Genomic DNA, 24,466 nt, shown 5'->3' with positions numbered 1-24,466 from the left:
CCCTCAGGGCTCCAACCCACACTGAAGAGCACGAGCACCGCTGCTTCAAAACAGGGCAGAGAATGGGCCGCAATTTTACTACACATACCATTCACTGGTGAGCAAACACAGAATATTATCATACCTAATGTTTAAAATAAACATGACTACTGTGAGCAATGCGGCGACAACGCACATTGAGCTCAGGCTTGCACACAAGATGGGTAGAGTACGTGCTGTGGGGCAAGGAGGCATTACATAGGTTCTTTCCAAGCGACTGCGACACAGTGATTGGTGTTTTTTTTAAAGGATTCATGCACCAGTAGATAACGGATCTTTTTTGCTCCTTTTTCAGAGCTCATAAGCTATTTATTGCTGTCGGGGTGTAAAGACCATTTCAAAAATAAAACGTGTATATTGGAAATAGTTGCCAACCCTGTTACCAAAGAATAGATGTTGGTTTGGTTGTATTTGCGTGGACTGAAAGGAATAGTCTGGGTGTGGCCTAACCATGGGTTGGCAACAATACCCAAAGACCATCATGGCCCCGGTCTGCTGCTCCTCTGACAGAATGCTTGCACATGCCTCAAAGAGAGGACTGACCGACTCTTGTTACAAAGAAATATTCAGTGTTGCAAACATGTAGGCGTACTTGCTTTATGTCAGCACATTTGATATATATTATTCAGTCTACATGGATCTAACATCCAAACATTACAGTATAATACAATACGGCCACCTAGCAGGCACAGTATACTCTGCAGAGTGAATGAAGTTTTTGATATTGCGCCGCCTTGCTTTGATGCTGAGAGCAGGCATGCCAGTATTAAAGTGAATTAGTGATGAATCACCCTCATGCATGAATTATACATCAATAATAGCCCAACTTTATGCTCCATGATGATGAAGACACAAAAAAATCAAATGCATGCATATTGTCAATACTTTAGAGACCCCCTAAAATTCCAAAATCATATTTTTAGGGGAGCTCATGTCTTATTAAGAGTAGTCAAGCGCCCCCTGGCTCCCCTGTAATTTGTGCCCTTTTTGTAGGATCCAAATAAGTATTTTGAACAGTGGCGCTGTTGGTCTTTCAAAGAAGGGAAGATCATTTTCATACTAAACATTTGAACTGTTTGATTTTAAATTTGTTTTTGTAATGAAGACTTTCAAATGGCTTCGCCAAAATCTGGTCGACAATATTAGCATTGTCTGCCATCGTTATGCCGTTTGCTAGCTAGCTAGTTCGCCCCTACAACACTAGCCTATCCTACTGTATGAATGAATGAATGAACAAACAAAAAATCTAACAAAACAATATTAAACTCAAAAGGGGGAAATGTGGGAATTAGGTTAAACTGAAAAAAGGAATGTGGTGAATAATTGTATAAAATGTATGATGAAAATTGGCTAGCAATTTTGCCAAACAAATACCAAGAAATACGTTGCAGCAGTTCGTCTTTCAACAACACTTGCTAAATCCACAAAAGAACAAGTGAGCACGTAGCTTTGGCAACTTTTATAGCACAAAATCGCTGAAAATCAAAAGGAGAGGCATGCTTTCGACAGACCCTCCAATCATCACGCAGAAGCCCATCATCCAGGCCAGCCCACTCCTTCCTTGACCCCCAGAGACGCTGAGCGTCCATGGGCGGGACATAATCGCAGCATTTATCCAATGACCATCTAGTTTCAAAGCACTTTAAAAAAACAGTTCAAAGCAGTCCCATCAAAGTCCATGAATGCTAGGCTACAACAGGAAAACGCACTGTGACGCTACGTGAATGTATGAGAAGGAAATCGAGTCAGCTGATTCTGAACGTACTTGTCTTCGAGTTGAACGTGTTCTAATGCATTTTTAGTGACCGTTCATTTTTTGACATTTTAGGAGAAGCTGAGCTTCCCGTGCAGTCTTAAAGAAATCACAACTGACTTTTAAAGATGATAACCAGTTAAAAGTAGTAGTTTTCCTATTTTGTCATCATTTATTTTTCCCACTTTCCACATAGTATGTTTGCGTGATTGTAAGATATATGAGTTGTGAGATCAACACCTTGCTGGTGTTAATGCAAAACGGAAGCTATGGTCAGCTTAAGAATGTTGTCACAATGGATTCTAATATAGTTAAAATTGTAATCAAATAATTACATTTATTGTAAAATGTTACCAGAAGTAATTTTTTTATATTTTTTTATTTTCTTTTTTATATTTTTTGCATGCTAATCCAACATTATTTTTTTGAGATGATTTTTTGGGGAATGGTAAGGCCTTTATTTGACACAACAGCTGAGGACATGAAAGAGGAAGAATGACATGCAGCAAAGGGCCCGCTGCATCTAGGAGTAAACCTCAATATAAACCTGGCCTACCAACCTAGCTGTCCGGCCGCCTATGATTTCTTTTTCACGAAAAAGTTGTTTCTCCCTTGTTACATAGATTTCTTGACACACCAGCCTGTTATTGAAACCTAAAACTACCAACTAGGGTTGTGCCGCTGTTATTAAGACAAACTTTAGGGAGTCATATACACTGATAATGAACAAGAGACTCATTTTTGTGGAAAAAGAGCTAACACCAGCGAGAATATTATGACAATATAGGCCACATGCAGCTGAGAACTGCTTACTCAAGGGTGCAATAAAGCTCCATACAGTTCATTTGGATGAAAAGAAAATGTAATAGTCCAAGACTTCAGCCGTTCATTTATTAATAAAGTGGTTTTAAATTTATTTTTATGGTATTTGGTGACTTCAATACTTTTTGTGGTGTGTACACATGTGTCAGTATGTATGTGTGTGTGTGTGTGTGTGTGTGTTCTGTGTGTGTGTGTGTGTGTGTGTGTGTGTGTGTCTGTCTGTGTGTGTGTGTGTGTGTTAAATTTCATTGGTATTTATCAACTAAAGCATTCCATTGGAGTTCAAGTCGACAAATCTCTCACAAACACACACTGAGACACATCTATTGGGACTGGCTCAATTGTTCGTACACATTTAAATACAGAAATATAGGAACCGCACAACAAGAAAACCACAGGTCTTAGCGGACTCCAACAATGGTAACAACGGTCCAATTTGGGAAACAAAACAAACAAAACCAGTAAACAACTAATTTGATAAACAACCACAGCTGAGAGGAGAAACTAAACAATAAGCGGAAACATACTGGCGTCTGAGGTGCATCTACAACAACAACAACACATGTCATATCAGTTTGTTGTCCTTAGAGAAGTATGCAGTCAGGCATATGGCTCCCTCTCTCACACACACACACACACACACACACACACACACACACACACACACACACACACACACACACACACACACACACACACACACACACACACACACACACACACACACACACACACACACACACACACACACACACACCTTCTGTACACAGCACACATACACACGACACAAACAAACAAGTACACGTAACAGGTGAAATGGATGTAGGAGCTTAGGCTACATATGAATTTGTATTGGTCTCAGTTGGTCTGTGAGCTCTCAAAACACTTTACACACACATTCAGAGAAAACAGTCTGTGTTGAGTCTGGTTGGGGAACAGAATTCCAGAAATCTAAAAACTGAAAGTGAGCAGTAAAAATCAATGTTTTGAACTTTTGTCCATTACTATTGCTACTACTCTGTGATGGCCAAGCAAAATAGAGGTACAGGTAGTGAAACAGACAATCTTACAGGTGTTCAGTGGCTCATCAAAATTCCAAGCAGATTGCAGGGTAAGTGAGACTATTTCGGTTCTATCTAAGAACAGTCAATTGAAAACTCTCAACCTTCACAAAAACACTGAGTGAAGAAAACGTGAGAGGAGCCTGAGTATGCAGATTTTAGTATGCTAATGTTGTGTTGATAATCTTAAGCAGAGCTAAAAGGTTAAAACAGTCACCTGCTGGGGGAGAGATGCAGCACCTCGGGCTTCCATTACTGTCATCGCAATTAATGGCCTCAGCAGAGGCACACTTTAAAAACCCTTCAATCCTCTTCTTTTTTCTGTACTTCAAATACATTCACTCAACAAACGTGGAATCATGCTCATGCTTACACACACAAACACAAAAACGCACACACAAAGCACTACCTGGCATGTGACATCTGTGATTGTGCTTTTCATAATGGCTTCTTCACATGTGTGTATTTCCTTGTGTGTCATAGAGGCATTTGAAAGAGAGAAAAAAAGAACACTGGAGGCCCGTGGAGGCTGAGAGAAGAATAGCATCAATGGTGAGGTAAAGATAGGAAAAGATCACTATGAGGAATGACAATGAGATGCAAAACCATATGGAAAAAAAATCAGGGCTCAAAAACTAGGAGCAGAAAAGACCTTAAAGTCACTGCATGTGTGTAAACTGATGTGATCATTATGTTCAATTTACAGTTTTGAAGGTTTTAAAAGTGCTTTTCAGATTGTGTTCTAATTGTTTAAATTTGGGCAGACCTGTGTTGCTACACCTTATTCTTCAAAATACAGTATATAAGGCTCCAAAATCATCAATCACTCAAAATTACAATTTTGGCGTTTCAGAAACAACAGCTTTACTCCAGGATTTAAAAAGTGCTGTGTCCATTTTTTTCTGCAGGTCAAATACCAGATCCATTGTTGCATGCACAGAAAAAACTCTGACAGAAATGTGGCCTTGATTTTGAGAAACACTAAACACAGAATTGGTGGTGACGGGCACACAAACTATATAATGCATTGACAAAGCAGAGAAAAAAATTACTTTTGTAAATAGACACAGATGGAAAAAGAAGATGTCAGGAGTCCGATAAAGTAGAGAAGGCACCAAATTAAGAAAAGGAACATGCTGTGTGACAAAATGGATGGAATTATAGGGAAGGGAAGACAGAAGAAGACAGGGAAAGGACAGGGAGAGGAGGAGTGACAGAGAGATGAATTAAGAGAGAAAGGGAAACGACAGGACAGCCACGATGACCTTTCAGAGCTGAAGAGAAATGGATAAACAAATACAAATCACACAGTCTTGGTGTGTATTCTACTGCTTGAGTTTTCTTAGTATGCGCGTGTCTCTGCCTCTGCCTCTGTGTGTGTGTGTTTGACAGACATCTCTGTCCTGTCCTGTCTGTCTTTGGTCCAGGTGCTGCAGAGTGATAACAGCTCCGCCTCTCTCCTCTCCTCCCTCCTGACCTGACTTAGTCTACTAATTCAATGTGCCACCGACGGAAAGCTTGTTTCTGCTCCGAGAGTCAGCTCTTTGGAACTCGTTCAACAAAAACACCCAGTGTAGACTTTAAGGAGCTCATTCTGTGGGCTCTCTGAATTTATTTGCCACGGCTGACTCATCTACACTGCAATATGGAGTTAACATCAAAATGACAAAGAGGTGGTGGAAGCCTAACGGTGAGTGAGCTGAGCTCCTGGCCATAGGGTCACATGCGCTTGATGACTCTGTGGAGGGAAATCTGGGCAGAGGAAAGTGAGTGAAACTAAGTGAAACAAGTCTCTTCTCCTTAACGGAGATGCTGAGGCACCAGGTCTGCCAGCTGCAAAGTAGCAGAGGACTAATGTTGTAGTAGCTCCCAGGTGTAAAAGTTTGGAAGTAAATAAGTGGGGGGAAAAAAAGCCTACTGCTAAAGTATGTGCTCAGCATTTTTTTTTTTTATTGAATAAAGTTGAAGAAACATGTATTTGTGGCAAATAAACAGTGTCAGCGTCTGATCCGGGGTCTAAAAATGGCAAGAGCTCGGCAAACTTTAAACCAAGGCCACATCACATGTACTATACATAAAACAAATGTGTCTCATATGCCAATTATAACGGTCGTGGCTCAACCAGTGACGGCCGACAGTGAATTACACCCAGGGCGAGACCCCCATTACAAAACACAACATACACATTTGCAGAATTACTACATCATAGTGTATGTTCATTTTATGTTCTGATCATTTATACTGTCATGTTGGAGGTGGAGATTGTGCACCATAAAAAAGTGTGTTTCCAGTTTTAATTACAATAGCAATTACTTAAATGAAAGGATTCTCTTTGTCTAATGAAGGATTTGTGCAATTAGGATGTATTATTTTCTCTTTCACTAATGTTGTTATAATTATATATATATTTTCAATCAGATATAAAATAAAATTAACAAGAGCAAAAATCAACAATAATATAAAAGATTAAGAAAAATATGCAAATAAAATTAAGAATAAATGTTCTAAATAGCACAAATCCTTCATCACACAAATGTGAATACACACTAAAGAGAATCTAATTATTACACTACTGCACCAAGAACAGAAAACACAAACTAAAACTAAAACCTGACCTTTCTGGCCTTCCTTAATGCAAAATTATCAATGATGTCATCATATGAAATTTGCTCCCCTGTTGAGTGATAGTCAGTAATACTGACGAAAACGCCAGTGACGTAAGACTTGATCAACTTTAGTTTTGAAGAGATCCTCTCTGCTAAGCCACAGTGACTGGCAGAGTATGTACAATCCTGAGAGCAGTCCAAAAGTTGGGGTAGATCTAAAATACATCCTTATCATGCATTAAAGTGAAAAGCTCATGGTCCCCAGTTCCGCCCCTTGTCCGGACCGTTCCATTTGGGAGACCAAACACAGGATTTATGTTTTTCCTTCATGGGTGCTCATAAACGGAAGCCCTTTTAAAAAAAATGTTTGCATTTCATGGCCGACACGAACACACACGCCTATCAACTCAATAATAAAGCTGTAAAGTAGGCTCTTTTTTAACTTGGGATAGGATTGGAGATGAAAAGTTTAACTGACTCATAACCGCGATCAGCTTTGTGGACGCTCAGTATTAGCGGAACACCCACACTATTGGCACTAGGGTTTAATATTTTACCTGAAAATCAGATCCCGGGAAAAGACAAGGTTTTTAGTTATTTATTCAGCACAAGTTTTTATTGATATCATTCAAATATGCGTTCCCAAATCCCAAACTGACATTTTTTGTATTATAAAGTAAACCACTGATTGATTCCTAAACTAATCTATTAAACAAAATCCATTCTATGGATGTTGAGCTTTGTGTGCGGCTGCAAAAGGGAATAATCACTCAAAGTTAAATAAATATATATATATATTTCTTCATTAAAACAACCGACAGAAATGTAAGACTGTGTACTGCAAAAAGACAGGGCCATACGCCTAAACACTCTGCTGCAATATCAGCAGTGCATTGAACTTGTGACAACTTAGACTACACACGTACTTCTTTTAGTTTACAATGCATTCTCACCCTGCCCTTTTTCTTCTGGAAGTGTGCTTTCAGAAGCAGAGAGCGGCGATTAAAATGTGCTCAGGCGGTTTTGGAATTTTTGTGACAAATTGGCCGCAGATCTAAAACACTCTCCCCACCTTCATGGATGTAAACTAATCCTGTGCAATGTATTTGGTGAGCCTTATTTACCATAGCTACATTACAGCACCGTTACCTGCATCCACGTTACCGTATGACATCAAAGATGCGCAATCCTTGCGTTTTTTATCTCATTTTGTTTCCCGTTTCCCATCATAACCGATTAAACCCTAATCGGTACCCATCCCCGGCAACCCGTTTGACCCAGAGGTGAACTATACCATGCTCCCCCCTCCCTTTTCCCCTTCTCACACAGCTTCTCTGGTCACAATACCTTCTCAGCAAGCAGGGGCGGCAATTTGCCAATTCCCCACACGGTTAAAATGATAGATAATGCAGCAGAAAACCGCTTTGAGGATTTTTAAGTGCTTGTGCTGCCCCCGGTGTGTCATGAAAAAATGCCTCCCCGCGCGGCTACCCGCTTAGCCCGTGCCAAAATAGGATACTGGGCTCAACCATTGTGAGCAATCAGAGTTCTGTGTCTTGCTTGAGGACACTTTAAAACTTGAACAAGATAAGCTGGGGATCACACCACCAACCTTGCCATTAGCAAATAACCGTTGCTACCTCCAGAGTCACTTATGATAGAGGTGAGTTTAGCTGCAGTTGGTTAAACTGTTTCAGAATGAACAATTAATGTGCTCAGTAGACATCTGAGAGTATCTGCAAGTACCTGCATGAATCAACAGAAATATCCAAATACAAAAGCCACTGCTGAAGTCACCAGAGAGCCTTAACTGATTTTTCACAAACTGCATGTCAAACTGCCACAACAACCTATCTCCTGTCTGTTCTGTTCCCTGCTTCAGTTAGTGGTCTTCAATCAGCAGCGCAAACTCACCAACACCCCTCCCCACCCCCACATTTTGTCATGATGGATAGAGCCTGGTCTTATCCTCCTCTTCTTCTTCCCTGTCCCCTGTCAATAGCAGAGATCTCTGGTGAGGATAGGTGGGAAGAGAAGTGAGAAAAGCGAGGAAGCGCAGGGGAAATAGAGCAGAGCAAAAAACATGTACAGTAGAAGGAAAGAGAAAGCGCGGAGAATGCAGAGGGGAAAGCAGTTTAACAAAGCTATAGTCATACTCAAAAACTATAAAACGGCACATGTAAAAGTTTGACGTAAAATATGATTGGTGTTTCAAAAGCAAGGAGTGTGGTTATGCTCACTTGCTCTTATTTCCAGCTTCAAAATGTGTATGTGTGCATGCACAAGGACCTCAGACTGAAAGGTTCAAGGTTAATTTTTCTGTTTACTAAGATACAAATATGTGTGAGAAAATAGTCATTAGTGGCTGCAATACATCCTCCTGTCAACATCAGTCAAGCCATAAATCAGACATTATTTGTATAGCACATTTGATACATTTAAAATACAACACAAAATGCTTCACAGAATCCACACAAAGAGATGGTGTTTTTTTAATTAATAAAAGACTCAATAATAACAGTAACTCAATAGTAACTAAAGATTAATGAAGAAAAAAGCTCAATTAAAGGAGAATTCCAGTCAATTCCAACAAATAGGATTGTTTGGGAATTGGGAGTGCTGTCAGTAGAGAGAAAAATGAAAACAATGGGTTCTGCCTATACAGAGTTATCCTCCTGTTAGCGGTGGCACCCAACAGGCTTAAACAGGGCAAGTTTTAAACATGTTTTTAGCCTCTAAACCTGTTCAAAATGTCATTAAAAATGCCTACCCATGTGCATTGATTCCTTCGTAAAGAAGACAGTGAATCTGACTGCCGTAGATGGGACAGAAAGGCATAAAAGTTGTGATAATTCATACCTCTGTTTATTTCCTGTTTTCCGGTGAAGTCTACACTAGTTGATTGTCGAACTCATACAATTCAACATTCCAAAATGTATTTTTTTCCACAAGCTGTTGTGTCCTTAGTAATGGCTATGTAGAATTAGTCTTTAGCACCGATTGTTTTCGTTTTTCTCGGTACTGACAGCACTCCAAATTTCCAAACAACAAAGCTAGGTGTTGAAATTGACCGGAATTCTCCTTTACAAGCCAGACTAAAAAAAAGTAGGTCTTGAGTTTCACACATTGTCTGCTGCCCTCAGGTCCTCAGGGGCGTGGACAACTCTTGACATTAGCACCAGCCAACTCACCAAACAAGGGTAGAATTCAGCAGAGGCACCACTTATGCCATAAGAAGCTACTCTGTTTATGTCTGTGTCTAAATCCGTTGCATGTTTTCATGCAAAAGAAGGTTTATTTACAAATCAGAGCTGAACATTTTATGACTAATATTAAAGTGTTACACATTTTATTATGTTTATGATTTTGGTGTTTACAGTGGTCATTTACATTTGAAAGGGTAGTAAATCTAGTTGAAGTAGAAATTGTAGCATGTCATAGTCAACTTGAATCAAATAAAATAATCATTTCCAAAAAGTTGTGGCTAGTGAAAATGCTGAGTGGCTTGTAACTTTAGAAATCCACAAACCACAGTGGCTGATAAACTACAAGGTTCATGTCAAGCCCCGGTCCTGGACCATAGTAAAAGAAGAATGCCTCATCTTGTTTTTTGTTTTTTATTCAGAGATATTTAAAAGGCCACGGCCAGAAGACTTGAGGCTTCTAGAGGGAATAACAGCAAATCTGATAAATAGATAGGAACAAGACCATTAAAAACTTTATAAACCCATGACATAACCAAGAACCTTAAAATCAATTCTGAAGCAAAATTGTGGAAAGTGCAGAGACTTTAAAATGCATGTAATGTCTGCTCTCCTCTGGTCATAGTCAACACCTGCATCTGAGCTTTGCAGTAATTGTTATTGCACTATTTTTTTCAGAGACCAGAAAGTAGAGCATTACAAGCATTAATCCTGCTGGTAATAAAGTGCATAAGTGTCTCAGTATTGGCTGGAGAGAGAAACGGCTGCACTCTGTCAACGTTCTTTAGATAATAAAACGCAATCTTAGTTATTTTTTAACATGAAGTTTAACATTAATGTTTGGCAAGGTTTTTAACTTGTTGACAGGGGTTTAATGCCAGTGCATGCAGTTTCACATTGAGTTTGTCTCTCTGAAGTTCAGTACAAAAAACCTTCGTTTTGTACCGTCTCCTATCCATTGCTTAATATCTAAAATGCAGATAAAAGGAACGTTGAACGTTGTAAATCGATGTAAATCTGTGTGTCATCACCATAGCTATGGGCATTAATCGCGTGCCTCCTGATGACGTTTCTAAGTGGCAGCATGTAAACTTCGGAAAAACAAGTTAATTGAGTTATTCTTTCTCCATCTTCTTTCTGCTGTTCTTTTTTCATTCATTGTTTAATTTCCTAATTTCTCCAGGAAAGTGCGGGATTAGAAGTAACTTTATATAATTTCATAAAGAGTAAAGAGATCCCTTACTAGCCCGACTCTGATGCAAGATAACGGGGACAAAATCCAAAGTCCCTGTTTTTTGTAGAAATGCATTCACAAAATTCAGCCCAAGATAGGGCATCGGCAGTCTGAGTTTTTCCAAGTCAAGTGGGTAAAGTACACTTGACTTGACCTTGTGAAGACTTGACTTGGTCTTTTTAGTATGTAATTCATGTGTTTTTTTTACTTCCATCTTTCCTGCCTCAACTTCTTACATTAAATTACTATAAACAACGCCTACTCTTTCCTCTCATCCTCCTCACACTTCCTTCCCCCATGTTTCTATCAAACCCTCTCTTTGTGCTTCCTCTGTAGCAACTACCTCCACCTCTTCCTCTCTCCCATTAGACTATCTATCTAAGGCTCTTATGTAACTGAAGTGAATGCAATAGGTGTATCATTGTCATCCCCTCCATGTGTCTGTCGCCAAATCTTTGTAATCATTTATGTCTTCTGAGTTTAGTGACTGTCCTAATGTGGCTATAGGAATAACTACCTACATGGCTTCCTGCATCTCTGGCTACGTGTCTGACTGGTTAAATGGATGGTTTGTTAGATAACTGCCTGTTTGACTGGAGGGATGGATGGATAGATTGTTTGTTTGGATGACTGGATGGCTGACAAACTGACTGACAGGTTGGCTGGGAAGCTGATGACGGGATAGCTGTCTATCTGCCTGGCTCGCTGCATGAGTGCATCTACAGGATGGCTGACTAAACACACATATGTACTGTAAGTGTGTGTATTTGTCCATATCTCCTTTTATCAACTGCTTTTCTTTCAATTGGCATGATGCTTCCTCCATATTGTACTCTTATTCTTCTTAATTTCTTCATCAACTTTCTCCCTGTTTCCCTCTATAAGTGGAGGAGGAGAGAAGAGGGGGCTGGGTAATTTGGCATGTTTACATAGTCAAAATGTGTCTGCGTGTAAGCATACGAATACAGTGTATTCAGTGTTTTTTGTTGTTTTCTCTCCTCTCCATTGGAGCCCATCAGTATATGTAGATATTTTGGTTACGGGTCTCCACTCATAGCCACCCACTACTGATCATACTATGACAGCTTCTGGGAAAGAACATACACACACACGCACGCACAAACACACATGCGCGTGCACACACAGACACACACACAGACACACACACACACACACACACACACACACACACAGCAGGTTATGGCATTATACCCCATTGTTTCAATTCTTAAAGCACCACTAGGATCCTGGCAGCTTTGCCTCATCTATCTGTTAACACTGACATTGCCTGTAAAAAGACCGTGGCTGTGTGAGGAAGTCAGTTAGTTTGTATGTACTGTGTGTTTGCTGTCAATCACACATCAGTAACACATACGCAGTACTGACAGACGTCTGGATGTTGGTCCTATTTACAATCAAAAACTACCTCAGAGATTGCTTCAACTGGAACGTGAGTGCAAAGTGGAAACCATAATATATTTATATTTTCTTCCTGTTAAGTATTAACACATAAATAACACAAATAGCTGGCATAGAATAACGCAGTCAGTGTATTGTAACAAAAAAAGTGTTTCTTTTCAGCCAGACAGCATTACCCTGCTTTCATTCATAGATTAATTCAAAAAAGAGATATAACTACTAATTCTGTAACATCTAATAACTGCTCAAATCACATATCAAATCACATATTGTTTCAATATCCAACACTGTGGCTACTAAAAAACCTAAAGTCCCTGCATTTAAATTTTAGTTTGTTTACTGTTTATTGAAAATATGTCAAGTTTTTGGTTTTAGAAAATCTTGACAATTTGTTGAAGTCTATTGGTTGCTTTAAGCACATTCATTGTCAGTTTTAACTGGTCTGGTTCAATAAGAGCACAGATCAATGCAATGATTCCCAACCCAGTGGGTACTTTTGCATTCTAGGGGTTGTATGAGAAGATTGTTTAGCTTGGCTGATTTATTATGTTTATTGTCACATTAACTTCATTGGGCTGACTGTCAAGCTGCTGCTATTTGGGAACTAGTTAGAAACAGCTAAAAATGCTGATAAATGGTTGAAAAGTCCAGTTTCTGTCATTGACAAGTGAAATGACTACAACTAAATCTAGTGGGGTGAAAAACAGAAAAAAAGAGACCAAATCTAAACTTAAAAAATCCACACAAAGATGGTTGGGAAACACAATTATAGTGCACACTGTATTTGTTTATGTACTACCATTAGGAGTCATAAAATCAGTCAGAAATGTTCAAATAGCTGCTGTCACATGTCTTCGTTACTATGATTTATACGGCAGTTAAAAAAAATGCATAAAGTAATAATCAACAACAGTAATAATACAGCCCAGAATACTGAATAAATTGATTCACTGTAAATTTAAGTTTTAACATCTGCTGTTTGGAGTAGCTTCTATCAGTGGATCTTTATGAAGAAGATATTAGGTGCCCTTGTGAAGCACTTCCTGTTGACAGCAGTTTGTTTTGGAACAAACAGAAAAAGAGCTGGATCGTTATTTTCAGCTTTGGTACCCACTGTAATTTCAGCCTAACACACAAACAAAACAGCACAACCAACAAAGGCTCAAAATAGGTGGCTTGCATGTAATTACTTTAAAACATGCTGTTCAGATCAGTCACTAATCCTACGTTGTTATTTTCTTTCTCTGAGAATTCAGGTTACATTTGTATATACAATTCCCTTAAAAGGATTGACAATTGTATCATTTTGTATCCTTCCATGTCTTCTACCTCACGAGCTGTCCCCTGTAATACTCATTATAAAGACCATTCTCTGTGATCCAATCCGCCTCTGTTGCTTTCTCTATTCTCTGCTGGAATAGTCCTGTTCATCCCTCCCACATCCCACCTCCATGCTGGAGAACTCATTATGCAGACCAACTCCCCCTCTGTCTCTCTTATCACTCTCCACTGGAGTACTCATTACTGTCTCTCAGTCCCTCACTTCTGTTTCTGTCACTCTCTCTTCCTTTATATCCGTATCTCTGATGGCAAACACACACATGCATTTCTAAAAAAATGGCAACAGGATACTACATGTAGTATGCATGTTTTTTTATGCGTGACACTTTTTCTGGATGTTGAAATGGACTAATAAAGTATGCACTGTGGATGTTTGCATATGTGTGGTGATAGGTCTCTGTGTATGTGTGTGCATGTGACATTCCCATGCAACATTTGAAAGATGAAATACCATTTAACTACGCTTGAAATGAAATAGTGAATTAGTAAGCAATAAAATGCACACTTTCTCAATTCAATCCATTTTTTCCGCTACATCCTAGTGGCTAATGAAAGCTTACTAATATTGCTCTGTGATTAATTAATATTACTTTATTTATTCTTTTTTTTTTTACTTCATAACAGTCTTGTACTAAATTTGTACTCTGTTTTATCATTCATCATTGTCCTGTAACTGCAAGTCATGATGTTATGGGGTGGAAATTGATTTTATTTGAGCATGCTTTTCATTTGGTTTTGCTGTGTTTTTATCTTTTAGATAAAAGGGCCACCGCACGACAGAACCTTGTCGGCGCAAGAACGGAGCGGACAGAACAACTTGTTGGTGCAAAGTGGACAGGGAGGACTTGGGTGCAACAACAGAATGGAGTAAACAGGCAGAGACGGGAGAAGAGAAAATTGGGAGAAGGTGAAACTTCTCCCAACTCTCCCAAGTAGTATTGAGCTTTTCCCAGGAGGGAAGGAGCTTCAGGACCACCCAAGATTATGATTTCTTTCCCCTTATCTAATGGTTGCCCTACGAAGGCAGCTTAAGTTCAGAAACCCCATTAGAGAGACTGCACACAGGCCGGACATGATCCTCAAAAGGAGGGAAATAGTCCTGCTTTCTCTTCTACATAGTGCTTTCACAGACATGGCACTCTGGTGTGTTTTCTCTGACCTAAAGCAATTACCTTGCATTATATCAGGCCTTTACTTCATGCTGGCACAGATCAAGCATAGTGACTTGCATCAGCCAAGCAGCAAATTCATTGGCCTCAAGCTGACTTTTTTTACTACCTACTGTTTTCCTCCTAATTTGGAAATGTTGTGGCTCCCCATTGTATTGTTTGCTCTGAAACGTACATGAGGGAAAACTAGACTTAGGTATACTGCTACTTCCATTACTACACAGTACAGTGGAAGCAATTCTCAAAGATCTTTATCATACATGTATCTCGTATTCATTCTTTGTAGCACATTATATAAAGAATGATGTCGCTTCATGTGGTGCAACCCAATTTACCATTAATGCAAGGGAAAAAAGTGAATGGGAAGATATTTGTTACAAAATTTAAAACACTGAAGAAGAGTAAAAGTATTCTACAAAATGGTCACAAGGGATTTGATTGACACTGCAATGTGGCCAATGATTTCCTGGCATAAATAGTATGCAAATGACAAAACAAAATCACATGATCCATGATCATCAGAAGATGGAGTTCACGAGATTATTCTCTGGCCACTCTCTGGGAAGAGAGAGAAAGAGAGAGAGCGAGAGAGAGAATGTTGTGTGTATTTGAAGCATGTTTGCTAAACGCTGCGTGTGTTGTCAAATGAATGAAGTAGTTTTCTTAATATGCTTGTGTAGTGTCTATTTACGTGTGTTTTCTTAAGTTGCAGGGCATTTGATGAACCACTGAAACTATTTTGGAAATATTATTTTAAGTTACAAAAGTTGTCTAGTGATGCTTTAAGGACTTCTCGTCCATGTCAGTCTAAAAGTAAATCTTTTCTGAAATTTGACACAGCAGATGACAAGAAATATTTTCAAATCAAGGTCCATTAAGTCGCCCGTCTGCAGCTTTCAGTCACATGATATGCACCTTTGTTTTGAGTAAAATAATCCACAGATGCGTGTGTGTGTGTGTGTGTGTGTAAGGTATCTTTGTGGATCGTGTTCCATGGGCAGATGAGTGCTTCCACAAGGATGTTCCGCAACTAATTACAAGATGACAGGATTTAATTAATTAGCTAACCGTACAGCTCACATATTAAACACTAATTAGGAGAAATGGAGAGGGCAAGAGGGAGAGAGAGGGGGAGTAAAAGGGACCATAGACAGAAAACTAGGTGATATAAGGGGGGCGGGGGGAGGGAAGACCAGAATTCCACAATTTTCTCTACTTTCTCTGAGGGACTCAAAAAGCCAAAGTGGCTCTGTGCATGTTCTAGAGATGTCACAATTTACACATAGATTTGTATGTTCTTTTGTTTATGCTGTATAGGCTACACATGCTGTGTTCCATTAGCATGTTCTTGAGAGACAGGTACATTCACAAACACTGAGGGTGTGTGTGTGTGTGTGTGTGTGTGTTTGTGCGCACGTGTCTTTCCTGTATAAGGATTGGAATATAAAACAGAATGGAGACTACCTTCAGAAGCAAAGAACAAAAAGGGGATCAAACGACATACCACACGCTACCTTGAAAGACTCCCATTGTGTGCGTTTGAACGTGTTTAAGCTGGAACACTTTTTGTTAAATCCTGCTAAGATTCAAATATAGAGGGGAGAAGAAAAGAGATGGCAGAAAATAGACTACATGCAATGGTCCTTGGCTTTGTTTTTCAACAAGCTGCTAAACCTACAAAAGGTGTTACACATCCAGTTATAATTGTATATCCAAGTCATACACATGGTCCAAAGTGGTCTCCCTCCTGAATTCATCCTGCATCCTAACCACTGGTGACAATTTTCTTAATGCTAAACAGTTTATTATTACGGTGGCCAACAGGGGCAAACGCCCTGCAACTTCAGAAAACACATGCAAATAGACAAAACAAAAGCAAATGAAGAAAACAACTTCATTTATTTGACACTGACAATTTGAATTTAGCAAACACGCTGCAAATACACACACGCAACAAGAAAACGCTGCATCCAGATTACACAACAAAAGTTCTCCAGGCCTCTAGAGGGAGCAGCTAAAGCTGTAAAAGAGGAGGGCCAAATGTTCAAATGTATACTAACCTGGTTATGTCGCAGCTATATTCACTTTTGGTCCGATTCCCAAACAAACCTCTCATCTGCTCGCTCTCTCTCTATCATTCCGTGGGGTTGAAAATCCAGCTGCTCCACTAAGATGCTCCCTCTGGAGGCCTGGAGAACTTCCGTTGTGTAATCCGGATGCAGCATTTTTCTGTTACATTTGTTATTATGGTTTGAGTGCTTTTCTTTTTGCATCGTTTTTTATTTGCATCACGTTTATGTATTTGTCTATGTTGTGTGTGTCTGCATTGTGTTTATGTATTTGACTGTGTTGTGTGTGTATATGCAGTGTGTTTGCTGAATGCTGCGCATGTGTAGACAGATTAATTAAGTTGTTTTTCTTTTTGAGACACTCTTTTTTATGGTTTGTGTGCTTTTCTTTTTGCATCGTTTATTATTTGTTATTTGTCAAATTAATACAGTTGTTTACTCAATTTGCTTGTGTTTTTTCTATTTGCATGTGTTTTCTGAAGTTGCAGGGCGTTTGCCCTTGTCGGCCAGCGTATCTTGTAGAACAAAACTGTCTAAAACGTATCTTTATGTCTCACAGTTAAAAACAATAGAGTTAGCAACTTGTGCAGTAGGAACCATAAAAGAAGGTAGGAAAAGGTAAAGATGAAATAGAAACTGGAAGAGAGAGTGGAAGAGAGATAGAGGAAGGAAGAGGGTATAAGAAAACAGAACAAATGAAATAGGCAAATAGAAGTGGAGATTTTGCTATGAATAATAGCCCATTCATCAGTGCTAATTTGCTAGGCTAATGTTCTCACTGAGCTTAATGGGGAGATTAGCCGAGCAAATTAGCACTGATAAACGAGCAAACACGAACCACTGTGGTCATTAATGGAGCCAGCCATCTATTCATACCATACCCCAGTAGTTGAAAGCATCTGTTCTCAATGAAATTTTAGTTTAAGTTCAACAATTTACTGCCCGTAATAGCCACACTGCCTTCCAATAAACGCAATAACAAAAAGAGACACTAACAGTAACAGACATTAAAATAATCAAAATAAAATGTGCTGTCAGAAAGCTGTACTTTAGTGAAATTAAGTAAATTGGTAGAGTTAGAGAGCTTTTAGTCAGGTTGACAGCATGAGAGATAAACTATTATATTTTATGGGTTTCATGCTTGGTGTGACAAAATGGCTCAAAAGGGCCCTCCACAAATTTTGAAAGTTGAACCCCCCTCATTTAAATGTTGACGTAGACTTATACAAATCATTAGGCATACAGTATGTAACATGTAACAATGTACAAAAAACCCTCTTGGAAGTATACCCTAAGACCAACAGAAAGTCAGCCGTTTTGAATTTAATGTGTAGTTTTAGTGCATTTTTCCAGGAGCTTTACTGAACTAAAATGTCCTATGTAATTTGAAGACCTTACCTTAACTGAAAAGTTATTCAGAATGATTCATAAGTTTGAGTTTTTGTCCAACAATGGATATTAACCTAGAATGACAAACATCACCGGATTTATATGACATTTGGATTGTGTGGTCTGGAGTGTAGACTACACTTCATAGTTGTGCCGCCCCATTTACTTTAGTCGTGACTCCTTTCATAACTAATTAACAGTTTGACACAGGCTGAATCTCATCCCCCTTATTTGATAAGCTCATCCCCTTATTTGATAGCTCCTAGACTCCTCGGTCCTCGGCTGAACCGGGAATTGTTCTGTCCCTCCTTGGTGAAGCCTGTCTCAAAGCTCTTATTTCTGCCCTTAGGAGCAAGCATGAGAGCAGCCTTCCCGGAAAACACATTTGCTAGTTTACTCTCTCCTGTTGTCACTAGAAGCTGGCAACAAGCTCAAACCAAAATCCTCTCAACATGTGCAGCATCTTTGATAGGACAAACTGAAACCATGATCGATGCTAGATATCCAATAAGGCAGAGTGCAGGTATTTCCCTGACTGAAGCCTCGACAATCACTTTTTGTACAGGGTGATGCTCTCATCCACTGTGACTTGAGAACGAGTGCAACAGTAGAGTAAACAAAACAGGTTTGAAAGATCACAACATTGCAAGTGACCAGTAGATTACACGGTTCAGAGCAACTGTGCCCTGTAATCATATGATCTTAAATGGTCACATGGCAAAGAGAAGTTCAAAGAAAAAAACAGAGCAAATTGTTCCCAGTGTTTTGTGATCCCAGTGGGAATTCCAAGAAGGATTTAGGAATTGTTTTTTAAAAGGTCCACTAAACTGTAACTAATCTACGGGGATGTACCGTGTCTGGAATGAACAATAACAGCCTTCTGTGTGTGCCACCTTAGGTGTGCATCTTCTGAGATTACACAGCTCAGAGCTAAACTCAAACATATCATTGGACAGGTTTGATAGGAAATCTTGAGTACAGATTAGTTGAAGTTTAAGCACTCATCCATTGCTATGTTATATTCTGGTTGAAATTGTAGCTTCTCCTTTGAAGAGTTTTAAGGAACAAATGCAATCCAACCAAGACACAAAGGATGCTTTTACAGGCAGATTTTTGTCTATTGTGTGGGGCTTGTGCTTTCTGTAACACCACATACTGTTACTGTCATGGTGGCTGAGCAATCATACGTGTGAAAAAAAATCTATACAGTTTTGATGGTGTTCACTGGCTCAGTGGGTAAATGTGTAACTGAAAGGGGAGAGAGAGACAGTCACACTTGATCAAGCACAAATAGGGTTATTCTGAGGAGAAAACACTTAAAACTTGCTCTTTTCGTTTTAGAAGTACTAGTTTTTGAGTTCTGAGAAACAAGCCTTTAAAGATAGAACAATTACTAAAACGTTTATAAGAACGTTGACAGGTTTATAGCTCTTGTAAAGAAAATTTACTTAGTTGAATCAGATTAGTGTATCAAATAATATCAATTACAATTGATTACAGCTGTACGATACAATTATTTTTAGGTGTCAGCATGGTACACTGTGTAAGATATATACACTACCGGTCAAAAGTTTGGGGTCACTTAGAAATTTCCATTGCACTCCATTGTAGACATAACAGCAGTCGAGATCAGTTGCATTGCTTTTTTAACCAGGGAAGCAGTTTTCACATTACATGGGCTTACATAAATGCAAAAGGGTTCACCAATGTTTTTTCTAGTTAGTTTTTTTTAAATGATATCAGATTAGTAAACAGAATGAGCCTTTGTAACATTGGATGAATGGTTGCTGATAATGGGCAATGTAGATATTGCATTTAAGATCAGCCCCCCATTCAGATCAGCTGGTATTCTGTCTATAATGGAGTGGAATGGAAATTTGTAAGTGACCCCAAAATTTTGACCGGTAGTGTATAAATATTCACACACAGACACAAAATATTATTATTGTTTAAGGCTCCCCACAGTACACTAAAAGAGAAAGCAATAATGTGAATTGCAAGTTTGGATGGACTAATGCAGAGAGTGCATCACTATAAGCAAATGGTATAGGAAGAAAAGTATGTTCAATGTGTTGAACAGATAAAAAAGCTACTCATAGCAGAGATTCTCTGAAGAATGATGGCATTCTGTAACATTGGAGGGCTATGTAAACGATATTCAGCCTAATGAATTCCACTTCAAAGTGGAGCCGCAGAGACATTCTTCATATTGAGAGTTAAAGGTAAAAGAGGAGAGGCTAGTCACGGATGGATTACCAAATGGGCCTGTTGGGCACGGGTCCACTAAAAGAGTTAGGATGTTGTCCTGTGTAATACAGATGCACATACTTAGGGTACAGTAAGCTTATCCAGCCTAGTAAAAAAACATTCCCATACTACAATTGAGTATACCAATGTAAACATGTTTGGCATGGCTGCGTAATAAGAAATTATATCCCAAATCACTGGTGATGATGGTTTGCTAACATATTTTTGCATAGTGCCCTTTAGTGTTGTTGATACTAATGGAGAGGTTTTCACAAAACAGAGGTATTGTCCAGTTTAACTGGCTAAATTACTTGAAAGGTGAATGCTTTTATCCTAGATTAAATATAACTATTGTTTAGCAGCATTTAAAGCTTTAGTGCGTAATTTAAACAAATAAAATAAACCTTTGTTACCTTCAAGCCATTACCAAATGAGTTGCTACAAAGCCAATTAAGACTATCAGCTCCAAACAACTCTCTCTGTATTTCTCAGTATGGCTATATTCAGAAGATTGTGTTGTCTGGTCACTTTCCTAAGCAGAAACTCAAGTAAATATAAATACCTATTCTGAAGAGTCCATCATGTTGTTTTTAATTCTCTGTGTGTTCCTTGGCTACTAGCAACTGCGTGGAAATATAAACGTCTCCCTTTTGTTTTGGGATGCTTTATGATTTGATATTTACTGCAAGAGCGGACTGGCCATCTGGCATACCGGGCACTTTTCCGATGGGACAAAATACTTTTTGGGCCAACCGCTGACACTTTTATTCATTTCTTAAATTTAATTTAAATGACCAAAGAAGTAGGTCTAGATCAGCGGCCCATTGTATTTTCAATTGACATTGGCCTGGCCCAAAACACTTCATTAAAAAAATATCACATAGGCTTGTTTTTGTTTGTTTTTTCAGACAGACACGGCCCATGAAACACATAGCACAGCTCAGTTTTCGGCAGTAGTAGGACCTTCATCAGCTCCCGTGGCTGATGTAGAACCTGCTGTAAGCAGAACTCCCCTTAAAACACTTTGCCTCTTGATAAAACTGAGCCAACAACAGTGTTGGGCAAGTTACTATTAAAAAGTAATTAGTTACAGTTACTAGTTACTTATTCCAAAAAGTAACTAGATTAGTAACTCAATAAGATAACTTTGTGAAGTAACTTGTTACTTCGGAAAGTAACTAATGCGTTACTTTCAAGTAACTTAAATGGACATAAAACACAAGGAGTGAAGGAGAAGTAAGAGAGTGACAGTGATTAGCTTCAGAGCGAGTAGCCGCTGTAGAGTCATAGTGAGAAACACAAAGTGCCTCCCCTTTGTTGTTTGACCACGGTGGGAAATCTTTAGCAATGAAGCTCCTTAAACACCATACCTGTCTCTCGTTGACTGACTTGCTTGTGTTGTTCGTTGTGTGTCCAACTATGCGTGCTATTGAACACTCCAACTCTACCTCTGATTGGCTTAGCATGGAATTTTACTCAACCTCAGCCAATCTTCAGCATTTATGCAGTTGTCTTGTGCACGGCCCACTAATCAAGGAAGAAAAGAAGTCTTTGCCTCTCAGCTCAGATCTCGTTGCTCTGATGAATAGAACAGCTTCAGTTATAGTAACGCGCCACATTTTTCGGCAGCAACGGTAACAGGGTTATTAAGATGGGAAGAGTAATCAATTAGATTACTTGTTACTGAAAAAAAGTAACGCCGTTATTTATTCCCATCACCGGCCAACAACAAGTGGTGAACAAACTGTTGATGATAACACTACAACAATAAAAGACGTAGACATGTTGCTGTATGATTGCATTAGGTTGGCTAAGCGTGGGTTGGGCCGGGCTGGGACGATTTTTGGTCCCAGTCCATCCCTGGTTTACAGAGCAAATACACCACCAGTTATGCTGTAGAAGACATTGTATACTCACATCTACAATTGATAACAAAATGAATATATTGTATGCAGTTCAGCCGTTGTGCATTACAAATTGGGGCTTCTACAATAGGAACATCTGTAGCTTATTTGAAGTGGGTCCCAGCATAATAAAACAGAACATATGTTTTCATGAGCCTGGGTCCCAGGCCAAGAAAATAAAAATGTTATTTGAGTTCCAGGGTGGAAAGCTGTGGAAGGGATTTCTCTCTGTTAGTAAATATATCAGCTGTTTTCCCAAAGGTTGTTAAAATAAAATCAAACTTATACTCAAACTCATTTTTTAAACTCCTGGGGTAACTTAGAGAAAAAAACCTAAACACATAAAAAAAACACATGCATACACCACTTGGTTTAAATGTATGGTAAGTGATGTTAATCCAATACACTTTTGTCAAATTTTGTAAATATCTTTCCACGTTCACCTAGCGCTCTGTTTTCTTTGTGCGATGAAAAAACATCCAGTTTTCAAACACAGCCATGCCTGTGGAAATAAAATAACAACAGAATGGAGTGCACGAGCCACAAAACACTGTTCCAGCCAACCGCAACAGGCGGTGACAGTTGATGGTGGCAGGGAAGGCAGCATGTGAACATGTTGGCCGGCCAGTATTTATCTGTCCGTGAATCTGTGGTCGAAGCTTCTGAAGGGATGGTTGTATTGTGTTTGGCAGTTGAGTTCAAATATGAACATTCTTTGCGCAGCATCGCTTTGAAAATGGGCTACTCGGAACAACTTGTGCATCTCCAGCAGAGGAATGCAGAAGCAAGATAGAGGAGCCCCGTTTCTAAATGGGGCTCCTTTATCGTGCAACAAGGAGTGACACAAACAATAAACACAACACAATAACCGGCCAGGCATTTGCATATAAAGCATCCCAAACTCGCTTTGGCAGGCCCAGACTCAAAGAGAAATAGAGGCGTGCGAAGAAAAGGAGAAAGATACATAAAACAGGGAGAGATGGAGAAATTTGTATAAAGAGACGGACATGTGCGCACATACACAGCGGTCCCGCGGATCACTGTCATTTCAACAACTGAGTTCAGAAATTAACATATGTTTCAAATTTTGCTTATACTCAGAGACATGGTAATTAGAATTCCAGTGATAATGTAAATAATTTTGCAAGTGATACAGCCAAAATACACAAAACCCCCCACTCTTCTGACTTGGCTCCTTCTGCTCTTCCATGTCTACCTCGGTATATGTTTCTCGCCCTCGCACACACTCAGAGCCTCAAAAACATACAAACACTGGCGCTATCCCGAGGTTGATGGCTGTCACCTTTGTGTACTCAGCCTCTTTCAGGAGCCAGCAATGCAAATAACACCCTAATGAATATTCATGAAAGATTTGAGATGGAAAGAGAGTGCGGGAGAGAAAACAGGAGAAGGGAGAAGGAAGAAAGGGAGATGGTGACAGGGGAATTAAAGGGTAGGGAGGAGAGAGAGAAGAAGAAGAATGCTGTCAACAGAACGATGGCGCAGACTGGATTAGGGGAATAAACAGACAGAGTGACTGTGTGGGTTAAATAGAGAAAGAGAGTATGTGTGTGTGTGTCTGTCTGTCTATATTAATCATAGTAATATCTAAGGTCCTTGAAATAAAAATATAAGTCTTTGACAAAATGATTTGAAGAATTTAGAACTTTGGGTACAATTGTCCAGTAACAGTCCAGTACAATTGCAGAGCTCTAGTTAATCCACCTCTGAACAAGTGATACAGCGTTAAGAAGTAACCATAACATATAGTAAAGGAAAACAACGTGTAGTAAATCATGTCAAAACATTAAGTTTTTTGCTTAGTCACTGTCATGTACACAAATGTGTTTTTTAAGTCCATAACATCTTCTTTGCAGGCCATTTTTGTCTATAATTCAATGCATGTATGTACATTTATTTTATTTAAAGACAATTATTTTTTCTTTCTAATACAACATTAATCACTTAATACTTAACTTAAACAAAAATGTAAACTGAACTTTAAGAACATTAAAGATGCTGTAGGTAGGATTGCAAAGATCCAGGACTTCAAAAATTTGAACATTGACAACTTCTGAGTCCTTCCCCCCTTTCTGCTAAAGCACAAAGTGGCCCTCCCCCCACAAGGGAGAATGAATAGGCTCGTTCGAGATGAACTGCGCCTCGCCTGTAAAGTGGACGAGAGCAGGCGGCAGCAGCGGGGGCGGGGA

At 39.2% G+C, this 24,466-nt stretch overlaps 1 protein-coding gene and 2 long non-coding RNA genes across 4 annotated transcripts in view; 1 reads left to right on the top strand and 2 right to left on the bottom strand.

The window, feature by feature from the left end:
* Nucleotides 1-24,466, bottom strand: part of si:dkey-215k6.1 (transmembrane protein 132C) — a 244,993-nt gene that overhangs the window by 133,081 nt on the left and 87,446 nt on the right. The gene's annotated exons all lie outside the window — the stretch shown is intronic.
* LOC117944723 overlaps nucleotides 8,901-24,466 on the top strand; it is a 24,896-nt gene continuing 9,330 nt past the window's right edge. Inside the window, exons 1-3 of the long non-coding RNA XR_004656640.1 lie at nucleotides 8,901-9,216; nucleotides 21,953-21,957; nucleotides 22,430-22,440. This is a non-coding gene — a long non-coding RNA (uncharacterized LOC117944723). The remainder of the gene's footprint in view (nucleotides 9,217-21,952; nucleotides 21,958-22,429; nucleotides 22,441-24,466) is intronic.
* Nucleotides 13,240-18,456, bottom strand: LOC117944722. The gene is made up of 3 exons (XR_004656639.1): nucleotides 18,374-18,456; nucleotides 16,155-16,161; nucleotides 13,240-13,250 (listed from the first exon to the last, which is right to left on the bottom strand). It is a non-coding gene; the product is annotated as an uncharacterized LOC117944722 (long non-coding RNA).

The sequence above is a fragment of the Etheostoma cragini genome, chromosome 5, assembly GCF_013103735.1.
Source record: "Etheostoma cragini isolate CJK2018 chromosome 5, CSU_Ecrag_1.0, whole genome shotgun sequence".
Lineage (NCBI taxonomy): Eukaryota > Metazoa > Chordata > Actinopteri > Perciformes > Percidae > Etheostoma > Etheostoma cragini.
This window is presented reverse-complemented; position numbering and strand designations above follow the sequence as displayed.